The sequence below is a fragment of the Chrysemys picta genome, chromosome 3 (genome assembly GCF_011386835.1).
Source record: "Chrysemys picta bellii isolate R12L10 chromosome 3, ASM1138683v2, whole genome shotgun sequence".
Taxonomy (NCBI): Eukaryota; Metazoa; Chordata; order Testudines; family Emydidae; genus Chrysemys; species Chrysemys picta.
This window is the reverse complement of record NC_088793.1, coordinates 185372863-185384803: the sequence shown is the minus strand read 5'-3', so window position 1 is coordinate 185384803 and position 11941 is coordinate 185372863. Positions and strand designations below refer to the sequence as shown.

At 37.2% G+C, this 11941-nt stretch overlaps 1 long non-coding RNA gene across 1 annotated transcript in view; it reads right to left on the bottom strand.

The window, feature by feature from the left end:
* Window positions 1–6708: 6708 nt before the first annotated feature.
* LOC135982536 (uncharacterized) overlaps window positions 6709–11941 on the bottom strand; it is a 113566-nt gene continuing 108333 nt past the window's right edge. The window contains exon 4 of the long non-coding RNA XR_010599936.1: window positions 6709–10462. This is a non-coding gene — a long non-coding RNA (uncharacterized LOC135982536). The remainder of the gene's footprint in view (window positions 10463–11941) is intronic.

Genomic DNA, 11941 nt, shown 5'->3' with positions numbered 1-11941 from the left:
ATTGAAGCATCAAGCTGTCAAGGGCTTCTGACATCATGAGAAGCCAATATAAGGAAGAATTTGTAGAGGCAGTTTTACCACTTATTTGCCGTGAATCTTAGCAGACAGTTCTCGGGTATTCTGACACTAAACTGGGAGGAGTGGTAGATATGCTGGAGGGTAGGGATAGGATACAGAGGGACCTAGACAAATTAAAGGATTGGGCCAAAAGAAATCTGATGAGGTTCAACAAGGACAGAAGAATCCCATGCACTGCTACAGATTAGGGACCGAGTGGCTAGGCAACAGTTCTGCAGAAAAGGACGTCGGGGTTACAGTGGATGAGAAGCTGGATATGAGTTAACAGTGTTCCCTTGCTGCCAAGAAGGCTAAAGGCATTTTGGGCTGTATAAGTAGGAGCATTGCCAGCAGATCGAGGGACGTGATCATTCCCCTCTATTCGACACTGGTGAGGCCTCATCTGGAGTACTGTGTCCAGTTTTGGGCCCCACACTACAAGAAGGATGTGGAAAAATTGGAAAGAGTCCAGTGGAGGGCAACAAAAATGATTAGGGGGCTGGAGCACATGATTTATGAGGAGAGGCTGAGGGAACTGGGATTGTTTATTCTGCAGAAGAGAAGAATGAGGGGGGATTTGATACCTGCTTTCAACTACCTGAAAGGGGGTACCAAAGAGGATGGATCTAGACTGTGCTCAGTGGTACCAGATGACAGAAGAAAGAGTAATGGTCTCAAGTTGCAGTGGGGGAGGTTTAGGTTGGATATTAGGAAAAACGTTTTGACTAGGAGGGTGGTGAAACACTGGAATGGGTTACCTAGGGAGTGGTGGAATCTCCTTCCTTAGAGGTTTTCACGGTCAGGCTTAACAAAACCCTGGCTGGGATGATTTAGTTGGGGATTGGTCCTGCTTTGAGCAGGGGGTTGGACTAGATGACCTCCTGAGGTCCCTTCCAACCCTGATATTCTATGATTCTATGATTATCAAATAGATGGGCTGTCTCTCTGTAGGTGATTATGAGTTAAAGCGAACTTAACATACTAGGACCTGCACTGTACCTTGTTTGATAAAAAGGGGCATCCTCATGCCCATATTGGAAATCTGTCTCTCAGTACTCCATCCAGTGTTAGCAGGCAAAGCCCACCCAGGGACTGATGTGAGCTTTTTATGTGCGCTGGCTGTATGTCATACTGACCACAGCATTCCCCAGTCCAACAGGAGATATGCAGGAGATATACATGATCTGAAGCGTGAAAGCTAAAACAGAGCCCTTAAGTAGGTAACCACTTTCACAAGGAGAAAAGAAGGACAGCCCTAACTTGAGTTACTGCAAAAATTATGGCCTAATTTAATGGGGTCTGACCTTTATGTATATAGTAAAATGCACTGGGAAAAGTTATTACAATCTTCAGCCAGTTGGTTGGCACATCATCATCTGCAATAATTTTCTGGTTAACCAAGAGTTCATTTGCTTAAGGCAATGGCCTGGGCAAGAGAAACATACGATACAGTTTAAATCTAATATTCATGTCTCATTCATTCTTATTCTTTTTAAACTTTATATTTTACATACATCTAATTAAAACAGCTACAAGGTAAAACAATACAAAATTAGTATTTTTGGTAAGGATTCATTTTCTTCAATGAAATTCTTTATTGTACCTAAAAAAAGCAGAGGCCAGATCCTCAAGTGAGCCAAAGTTCTGCTTAGCACACCATGTTCTGCACATCACTGGGGCTGCAGAGGGTTGGCTTGGCCCCCGGCCTAAATTAATGTTAGAAAGCTCCAGCCCCAACCCTCTCCTGACCTCAACATGTCTCCTAAGCCAAAGAAGGCTGGGAGAAGGTGATGTGGTTTTCTCCATATGCCCATTTTAGGACAGCATTATGCCCCCTTTGCACCACTCTAGCAGTACAAAAGCACTGTAGCTGTATTATTACTAATTTATTTATTAATTTACCACCAGCTATACTTGGCACAGTACAATACACACAAAAATAAGGTCAGCCTCTGACCACAAGAGCTTACAGTCTAAGGCCACAATCCTGCAGTTGATAGCATGTACATGCAATGATTTCAATGGGGCTAGCATTTGTAAGATTGGGGTCTAAAAATGGGGTAGACACACAGTAGTTTCCATTGGCTCTTAAACAAGAGAAACTTTTTCAAAGAACTATACAGTAATTTTGTATTTATCATTTCAGACACTTTCCAGGACTGATTTCTCAGTAGAAATTTCAGAGAAAGGATATATAAAAATATGTCTACAATTCATGACAAAGCGGCAGAATATGTAAACATGAGAAGTGTACCAATACTCCACAGCCATATATGCTCTACCCACCTCAGTCCATTTCCACGGCTCCTCTCAAAACAGGGAGTGAGGAGGGCAACAAGCAAAGTAAAATACTGGCTTCTATGCAATCTGACTCTGATTCAACATCTACTGAAGTCAATGGACAACTTCCAATTGATTTCAGTGGGCTTTGGATCAGGCACCCTCTGAGAGAAAACCTTATGCCACGATATCCTGTAATATTTGATAGAGCTCTTCATAATCAAATCTCATAATACAATCTTACCAGTCTCCAAAGGGGCCTTTTTGAGGAAGCAAGGTGCCATCTTTGCGAGACATTTCAGTCAGTTTAGGATGTGGGAAGTGCTGACAGGTTACAGAAAGTCATATCAATCATATGTCAGCAAATCTGTTTCAAAATGCTATGTATGAAGTCATGTCTCAACAATTAAGTGCAGTGTTCTATTTATATGTAATGCAGACAGGAAACAAAGTTCCATTTTCCCACAGCACATTATCACACTGCGCCTGAGACTCTCTGTGCCCTTAAAATGTCATTCCCTCTCAATACATATTTTTTGTCCATTTATTAATGTTTTGGAAGTAGTTCTGGGTTTAATTAAACTTTCTATCTGGAGTTAGCCATGGTCAATTAAGTGATGCCTTCCCCTGAACAATTAGGCCATTTCCATATGCATATTCTCCTGCTGTTTAGCCACTGAGCCCATCTAAAGCAGTAGTGACTAAACAAGCCACGACTTTTGGAGGCACAGGCAAATGCAGAGTAGCAATACAGAAGTAAGAGATTTTTAAGTGACACAAACCTCAAAATTGCACCATCCTGCCTTGCCATTTTTGTGGCCTCAACAAGACCTCCAGCAACAAATTTTGCATTTTCAGTCTCACAAAAACCATGGGTTCTCCAGCAATGAGGCAACGAAAAAAATCAATACTTGCCATGTACCATGTAACCAATAGAATAAGGGCAATGATTTATGTATGGATGGATGCAGACTGAATCAGCTGGGGCCTCGAACAGAGAGAGAGAGAGAGAAAGAGAGAGAGAGAGGTGTGGGGGTGAGCTGGACTGCAGTGATTATTCCTACAGTATGGCCAGATTTTTTTTTTCTGCAGCAATAATCCCCTCTGTAGCACTGCAGGACATAGGGGAAAGACTAGCAATGTGTGGAATATATGATGGATCAGCTTTTCTCTCTTTGCCTGAGAATAATGATGTTATGTTACTATTAAGGTACAGTTAAAAAAAGAAGAATGATATACAGTCTGCAGTCCTTCAACCTTCCAGCTACCTCCACCCTAATAAAGACTAGTCCAGTGGGTAAACAAGAAATAGTTTAAAGAGAGTCAAATTATCAACAGGATAAAAATGTACCATCACTGCTTCATTACAAGAAAAAGCAGGAAGGGATCACTGAAGAGAACTACTGTATACAACAGGAGTTTCTGCTGAGAATATAGTTTTGTAAATTGGATTCCCAGGGATACAGCATTATAAGGTATTTAATGACTATGGTAACTTTTAGGATATCTAATATTATTGTTGATTTAAGAAACAAAACCATTGAAGATAAAGATTCACTAATATGTTGTTATGATGTAGAGTACAAATAAACACTTATCCAAACTATGTTCAGTGCTTTATTTGTGTGTTACTATTAAAGCATTTCTTCTATCTGGGATTTTAAACTGAGTAATTTGCTATACACTGGCATACTATTTTATAAAATGCCTTCCAATGCCAAAATGTATTCTGTATACTTTGTGTAATATGGTAGAGTCTACCCTAAACATGTGTTTGTAATGTTATGGTATGGTATTCAGACTATCTAGATTTCTGAGAAATGAAAGCTCATGCAGTACTTTCGACATTGTAGTTTGCCATTAAGTAAGCTTGTGACATTAATATTTCTGCCACAACCAGCATTGATAACCAAGTTTTGTCTCTTTTGCCTGCATAACATCTATATAACATTTAAATCCAGGTATTTTTAATCCTTCTTTAACCACAGGCACAATATTAGTGTGATAAATACACGAGAACAATAGGAGGCCACTATTTTAGTGCATCAGTAAGGCAATGTTTGATCAATCAAGCTTTTCATAATTGTAGTATATTTTAGTTCTTTACATTTTTATATATGGCTAAGAATTTATCATGTCAAAACAGTACAGAAATTATAACCATTCTTAGTATCTACTATCTGTGTAATAACGTACTAGTGATATTAATGATTAGCTGCTAAACTGTCATTTTTTCTGTTCTAAGGTGAAAATATCAATTAACTTATTGACAAATGAACAAAACCACTATTAAAATGTGATTTAAAAAAATATGTTTTAAGTTTTAGAAGAATTTGGTTGGATCTTACAATTGAATTTAAACAATCTGTTATGGTATTTTGCTTTGTTTTTTTAGTTGATGTTACCTAACGTGCCTTTTCTGTACATATATATATATACCTGAATGCCAGTGACACGCTTACTAGCTATAGATTAAAATCACACCACAGTGAATGATTTATGTTCAATTTAATAAGTTTAGCATGGTAGGAAGCAATGCATTTTAGAAAGTGAAAATAATTACATTTCAAAATAAAATATATACAGATAATTAACGTCCCAATCAGAAAATGTTTAGCAACATCCTCTAATAAATAATATCAACCAATGGTTCTGATGAAGATCTGTTGGTCATATATCTTTATAAACTCCCAAACTTTAAACTTTAATGCAATCTAATATTTGTATTACATAGGCCTTAGAGTTATTTTATGCTCAAGTGGGGGAAAAAAGATGTAACTTATACATATTAATTCAATAAAGCCAGAAACTCAGCCCACAAGTAAAGATGAAGACATTTAAAATCACCTTCTAATCTATAAAAAATTATGATGTGAAGATTATTGCTCAGGCTCCTCAAAGATTCTCCAAATTATTTATCTGCACTACAGGTAATGAATAATCCTACCTTTGAGTAACAAATTGTAATACTTCCCCTCTGTTTTTGTCTCCTTTAATATGCACAGCAACAGAAACTCCACAACTCATGCTGATAGTCATTCTTCACTTTTGTTCTGAGCTCCAGCCAGACTGCTATGGACCTGAATCATTTGCAGATGGAAAGGGATTAACATGAAGGACTTGGCATTAACCCAGAGATAAAAAGTGAAAAGGTGGCTATGTCAAAGTAAATGGAACAGGTAAAAGATCTCCCTGGCACCAAGAACAGGTAGGTTATACAAGCAAGCAATGATTTATAGCTACTGACATGAAAATTAATGTTGAAAATTAATGTAAGCACATTGCCTTGATCCTGGGCCTCAAAAGAAAACTGAACAAAACTGTTACGTATCTCAACAATTTTTAATTAATTTAGCAGCAATACTTAGTCCATCTTAAGTTTACTTTATAAAAACAAATGGCACTATGTGTAATCAGTAGGACAATGACTACGGCTGGATAAAACACAATGTGTGTTCAGAAGTTTTGAATGGCAATTAAATTTTGAAAACTTAGTAACACAGTTGCAATTAAAAAATGTTTAATAAAAGGACACTTACTACATAGCCACATTTTACTAAAATTCAATTAGTGAAATGTTCCGAGTGAACCAAATGTCCCTTTGGTTCACAAATAAAAGTTTGCTCCTATCAAGCACAGCATGCCTCCTTTTCATTTTAATGAATTACATCCATTACCATTTGCATGTATTGTTAAGATGCAGGTTATTTTCATGCTGGAAATCTACAGCTGTTGTATTTGGAATTAAGACATATAAACATGTACTGAAAGATTAGCAAAGTAAAAAGAATTCATGTAATAGAATTATAAAAGGAGTAAAAAATAGAATTGTAATAGAATTACAAAAAGAGTAAAAAAAGGCCTTCATTTGGTGCTTACTGTAATTCATATCCTCATATATTTTTAATCTCACAATGGAGAAAATACAAATGTAGGACCCAATCCTGTTGCCACTGATGTCAATGGCAATACTACCATTAATGCCAATGAAAATAGGATCATGTCATCAAAATCAATTCAGTATCGAGCAATTGACAGCTTTCCAGCATTTTTAGTAATGTGTACTTTGGAAATGAAGAAAGGAAGGAAAAATGATGTTTATGCATGATTGTTATATAAAACTAAATTGGTATTTTGAATTATTTTGGTATCAGCAAGAATCTTACAAATATTATTGTTTATTCATTTATTTAATAATTTCTTAGCTGATCCATATGTATAACACTGTCAATAATTTCAGTTAAGAGTGATGGAATACATTACAATTGTTCAGTTATACATACATATACAAACACAGAGAGATAATACTAAAAATATTTTTCTTACATTAAAAAATTAGGTTTAATACAAATATTAAAAATAATATATTAACATTAAAAATAAGAACAACTAATACTAATTTTCTTTAAATGAAATACATTCATCTAGTATCATACAGTATGAGGAATATTACAGATAGCTAGAACTGTAGTTTTTCTTTTAAATGCCTACCATATTTTTGGCCATTGTACAAATAGTTAAATAATCATCGTAATTTTTGTTTTAACAGAATGTCTTATTCAGGCACAGCCCAATCCTAGCATGTGCTGAGCTCTTCCTGCAAAGTGCTCTGCATTGTCAGCTCCCATTGAATCTAATAGAGTTGGGGAGCTGGGGAGCTGAGTAGCACAAGATCAAACATAGGTGCATTTAACAGAACTGTATTTTATTTAATGTTATGTATGAGTATTTTAAAAAAAGAAAAGCAAAGTAAAGTATTTGTACTACCCAATTTTGAAAGTCCCAAATATACAAATATTACCTACATTTTCCAAATAATCCAAGTGTGCTCTGAGCAAAGACCACAGTGTGAACAATATTAAAAGATACATGGCACTTATAACTTGCCATATAACAAAAGCAAAATGCATGTATATCATTATACTTCCTGGCCAATTGGATAGTCAGTGCCAATCATTCATAGTTACTATATTGTAGTTATTCTGTGTTTTCATTTTCCATGTTTATATGGTGCAAGCTATAACTGATTCTTTTATTTTGCGCGAACCATCCCTGCTCTGTCAACAGCCCTCAAATGTTTAAAAAGGCAAACCCTCCCTCTTTCTTTTACTCCTGCTCAATTTTTTGACCCCAGATCTTAAAATAGAGCAACTTTCATGGATTAAATAGTTCTATGGGAGTCATCCTATAAAACACTATTAATTGTAATAATTTTTTGTTTCTTCTTCCAACAATATTTCCATGGCAACATTTTCACATTCTATTGTTGGGGGTGTTCTTCATTCACAGGGCAGGTTAACCACAGGGCAGTAAGGGCAGGCTGTTGGTCAGCCTTTATTTTCTCTGGCCCTTCAACAAAGGTTAGTTGAGGTCATCAGAAGCCAAAGGTTAATTACTTTTCTTCAACAGGGTTAAAGTCACACAGATTGCTATTGGGACAACTGTATGGATGACCTTCAGCTTTTTATGTTCAATCTTCTTTTCTTTTACCAGAGCAAATGGTAATAAGCATTGTGGATAGGGTAAAAGCCAGAAGATCTATATGCAATGTAGATAGCCATCACACTTTTTAGTTATGCTACCATCTATTAGCTTAATCTACAAAAAAAATCAATTGGGTGAACCCAATCCACAAAAGGTTGCATATCCCTTAAATAGAAAAGCCATCAGTACAGAAAATTGCATCTGTTCTGTGGTTTCCCTATTCAATTAATCTGATATTCATAATTGCCCCAACTCCAATAATTTTCCTGAAGAGATTTTCAATAAAACCAGAAAGTAAGTAGAGAGTCCCCGACCCCCATCCCCTCACCTTCTGTACCTTGCTAGGACCAAATTAATCATTGATGTAATTCCACTAACTTCAAAGCAATGAATCTGGTTCAGTGTGTTTAATTAGGAGAAGTGTTTGGTACTTTAAACCTATCAGGCCCTGCAACCACTCTCAACTGCCTCTGGTCTAATTACAAGGCCTGGAGGTAAAGAAAGGTTTTGTGAGGAAGAAAAAGGATGGGTTGTGACTGAGGAGAAAGCCAGGAAGCAGATAAGATAAATGACTGTGAGCAGAAAGAATTTGGACTCTGAGAGTGGAAGCTGAGGTGAGAAATAGGGGAACCACTTTTCTGAGGTCACCATGCTCTCTTGTGCCATATCTGGTTCTCAGTCCACATGCACAGATGGAAGGCAATAGATGGCATACATACATAGAACAATCTGCAAAGAAAGTTCTCAGTCATGAAAATTCCCACTATCTAAGGCTTAATCCTGGGGAAGGAGCATGTAAAAGGGCTTTTCTCTGTGAGGAAAATCGCTGGGGCAGCATGACAGAGACCCTAGTCACTATCAGCCAGGCTGCCTGCCCAACCATCAGACAGGCTGCCTGCTCAACCACAATCCCACTTCCATCATCGGTGGTGCTGTGAAGATCTCTGTGTCACAGGGATGATAATAGGGTTGCCAATTTTGACGTATTCCTGGAGGTTTCATCACATGACGTAACCTTTAATTAAAGATTAATCTTTAATTCCTGGAGACTCTAGGACAATCCTGGAGGATTGGAAACCCTAGGTGATCTCCTTTGCTGCTGCTCCTTTGTGTAGCTGACTGTTTCTGGTCCTCGCACATGGGTGCAGAATGCCTCCAGTGTAGAGGGGATTCAACCCCTCATGCCCAATTATTCAGCAGTCAATTTCAGTTGCTAAAACAAATGACACTGGATTTTCCCTTTCATAATATACATTATTTTTCAAAAAATAAAAGCAAAATGGAAAATAAATCATTCTCCCTTATCTTAGGTTTGGCCTCATATGTTCCAATTCCAGCTTGAAGATCAATATTGGAAAAACAAATTAAATAATACTATGACAGAGGTCAAATGATAGACATTAAAATATCAATTATAAATCAGGAAAGTGTAACTCAGCTACTTGACTGTTGTGTTGCTTGGTACAACAAATCCTCAAACTCAGCAAAAGTTATAAATATTTACAGTGCTGATAAACATGGCAAATGGAAGATATGGTAATCAATTGAAATAGGGCTAAATTGAAGACTAATGTATCATTTATATTTGGATATATAGTACAGTATGTAAATTATTGAGTACTCGCTGTACCACTTTCACATCAAAGAAGTGGCAGACAAATAGCTAATCATAAAACAGAATTATCAGACTTTAACCTTGTACTACTGTTTAACCATCTGCTGTACACACATGATATTGGTAGTATTCCAATTGATACTTTTGTCTCTGTAGTTTTATTATAAGCAGGTTTTTCTCTTTTCACATGGACATCAGGAGACACAGATTCCCAGCTTAAAACCCCTTGTTCGCAATCATTGTGCCAGCAGCCGCTGCAGCGGATGAGACTAATATTAATTTCCAAATAAAAACTGTGTTAAAGTGGAGTTAAGGTTCAGTACAGATCAGTAAATTGAGGGTAAAAACTTGACAGGGATGTTGCAATTATCCCACAAACAAGCATTAAAGCCCGTGGAAATTCAGAGTTTAGGTTACACTTAACAGAAAGCACAGTTAAGGCACTCAAACAGCCTTAAATCTGCCATGTAGTGACACCATGCAAAATAACTATATAACTATGATTAGTGCATAATAGTGTTTGTACTCTCAAAACAGATTAAACTGATGATTAAAGACACTAGACTCTTTTCATTTTTTTCCTCTCAACATGTCACTACAAGGCAGAGCACCCTGCAGCAGCAGAGTATAATAGTTTCCACCAGCACCAGACTTCCACATTTCCTCCAATGGTCCCCTCATAAACACACAATTTTTCCCCTCAATCCCTTACATTCCCCTCTGCAGACACTCCTGTTTCCTGCTATGCTCTCTGGGTCCATCATGTTCATAGAGAACAGTTTGGTGAGGGACAATGGACCTTTCCTCTTCTTTGGCTCTCCTCCGGGTGGAAGTTACAGGCTGCCACTTCTTCCTATGTCCCTCCATTTTCGGGGACTCTTTCCCTCCATTAATATCCCAGTACCCCATTTCTCTCCCCATCTCCCCAAATTCCCCACTTCCTCCATCACTCAAGTGAGTTGAGGCAGCTATTACCTGTTCCCAGGCCATTTCTTGCATCCCTCTGGAGACTTCAGCACAGATTAGCTGAGGTAGGAAAAGAGATGAGTAAGACATATACAGGGGTCCTGGGCCCCTCTGGACCCTAGTGACAGAAAGCCTTTTTATTCATTAAGAGTTTGGACTTTGGCAAGGAAATAAAAATACCCATGTCTGGATTTAAAAATCTTGGGCAGCCCCAGACAAATTCAGAGAGCTATGCTTGATTAATATATTTCCTTTGGATACTAATGAAGAGAGCCATGCATTCTTGCCCATAGCAGTCCAGAGAGCCAAGAACCATTCATTCATATTTTACCATTAATTTGCTAGTTTTACTCAGTGAACTTTCATATGAGCAAAGGCAAGTTTTTACACTTTATCAATAGAATAATCTCTAAACAATACCAAGTGCAATATTTGTGACACAGGGACTTTTTTCTTTGTTTAAAACATGAATTTCTGGTAATTAAATATTTTTAAAACTACAAAATTGAAGGGATTTTCCCCATTTAAAAACTGTTATAAGATATTTTGCAAAATATAAACATCCACAAGCATGTTTTAATGACTATTTGGATAAATTTTCTGTGTAAGAAAAGTGAAGACTAATAGTTCAGACTGGAGTCAGACATAATATAGGAACATTTGTTTTGCATCAAAATCCTCATCTCACCGTTGTAATATGATGAATGAAGGGTGTGAAAGCAGCTTCTTTTATAATCTTCCAGTGTGCCAAAAATAGCATTCTCCAAAATAAGTGCATTTTCCAACCCTACCTGTCATCCACATTTGTGTTCACATATCTCCAAAATTAGGTGAGCTTTGGTAAATAATAATAATAATAATAATAATAATTGGACTCCCCACAATGCTAAAACTATTTCCTTGTGTTTTACCATCTTAGCATGTTTTCAAGATGAATTGATGTGAGCTTCAGAATCAGAAATACTGGGTTCATGCTCCATCAGCTAACAGAGACCTCTCAAGCTGAAAAAGGTTTGCAAAAGTATGGAAATATTTTCCACAAAATTGACATCAAAAAGTTCTCCATTATGTTCTGGAGGAAGAAAGGAGATTCACTAGCAGGATGCCAGCCAGTGTGTATACACCTGTGGCACAGGAGCAATGCAAGTAGCAATGGTAGACAAACCTCCCAGTTTAGCTCTCACTCAGAATCCCTTCCCTATGTTATACATGCAGCCAAAGCATTATTGAATGTGACTTGTGCAGACTACTCTCCGCACATAAAGTTACCAAATGAAAGCTTATTAAAATAATACTAGGCATCAGTGGCAATACATAGACTAACCACTGGCTATTTGCTCTTCAGATTCCCGTTTGACATTCCTAATTTCCATTTTACCTGCCACAAACTATGGTCCTTTCTACTGGTTTCTCGTGAGCTGGATATCCATTTTCTTAAGGATACTTTGTCTTGAATAACCTCTTGCCATTTAACTATACTGGCTTTTTATTGACTTCCTCTTTCTTTTTCTGTCTAGTGGTATGGTTTCTTCAGTGTTG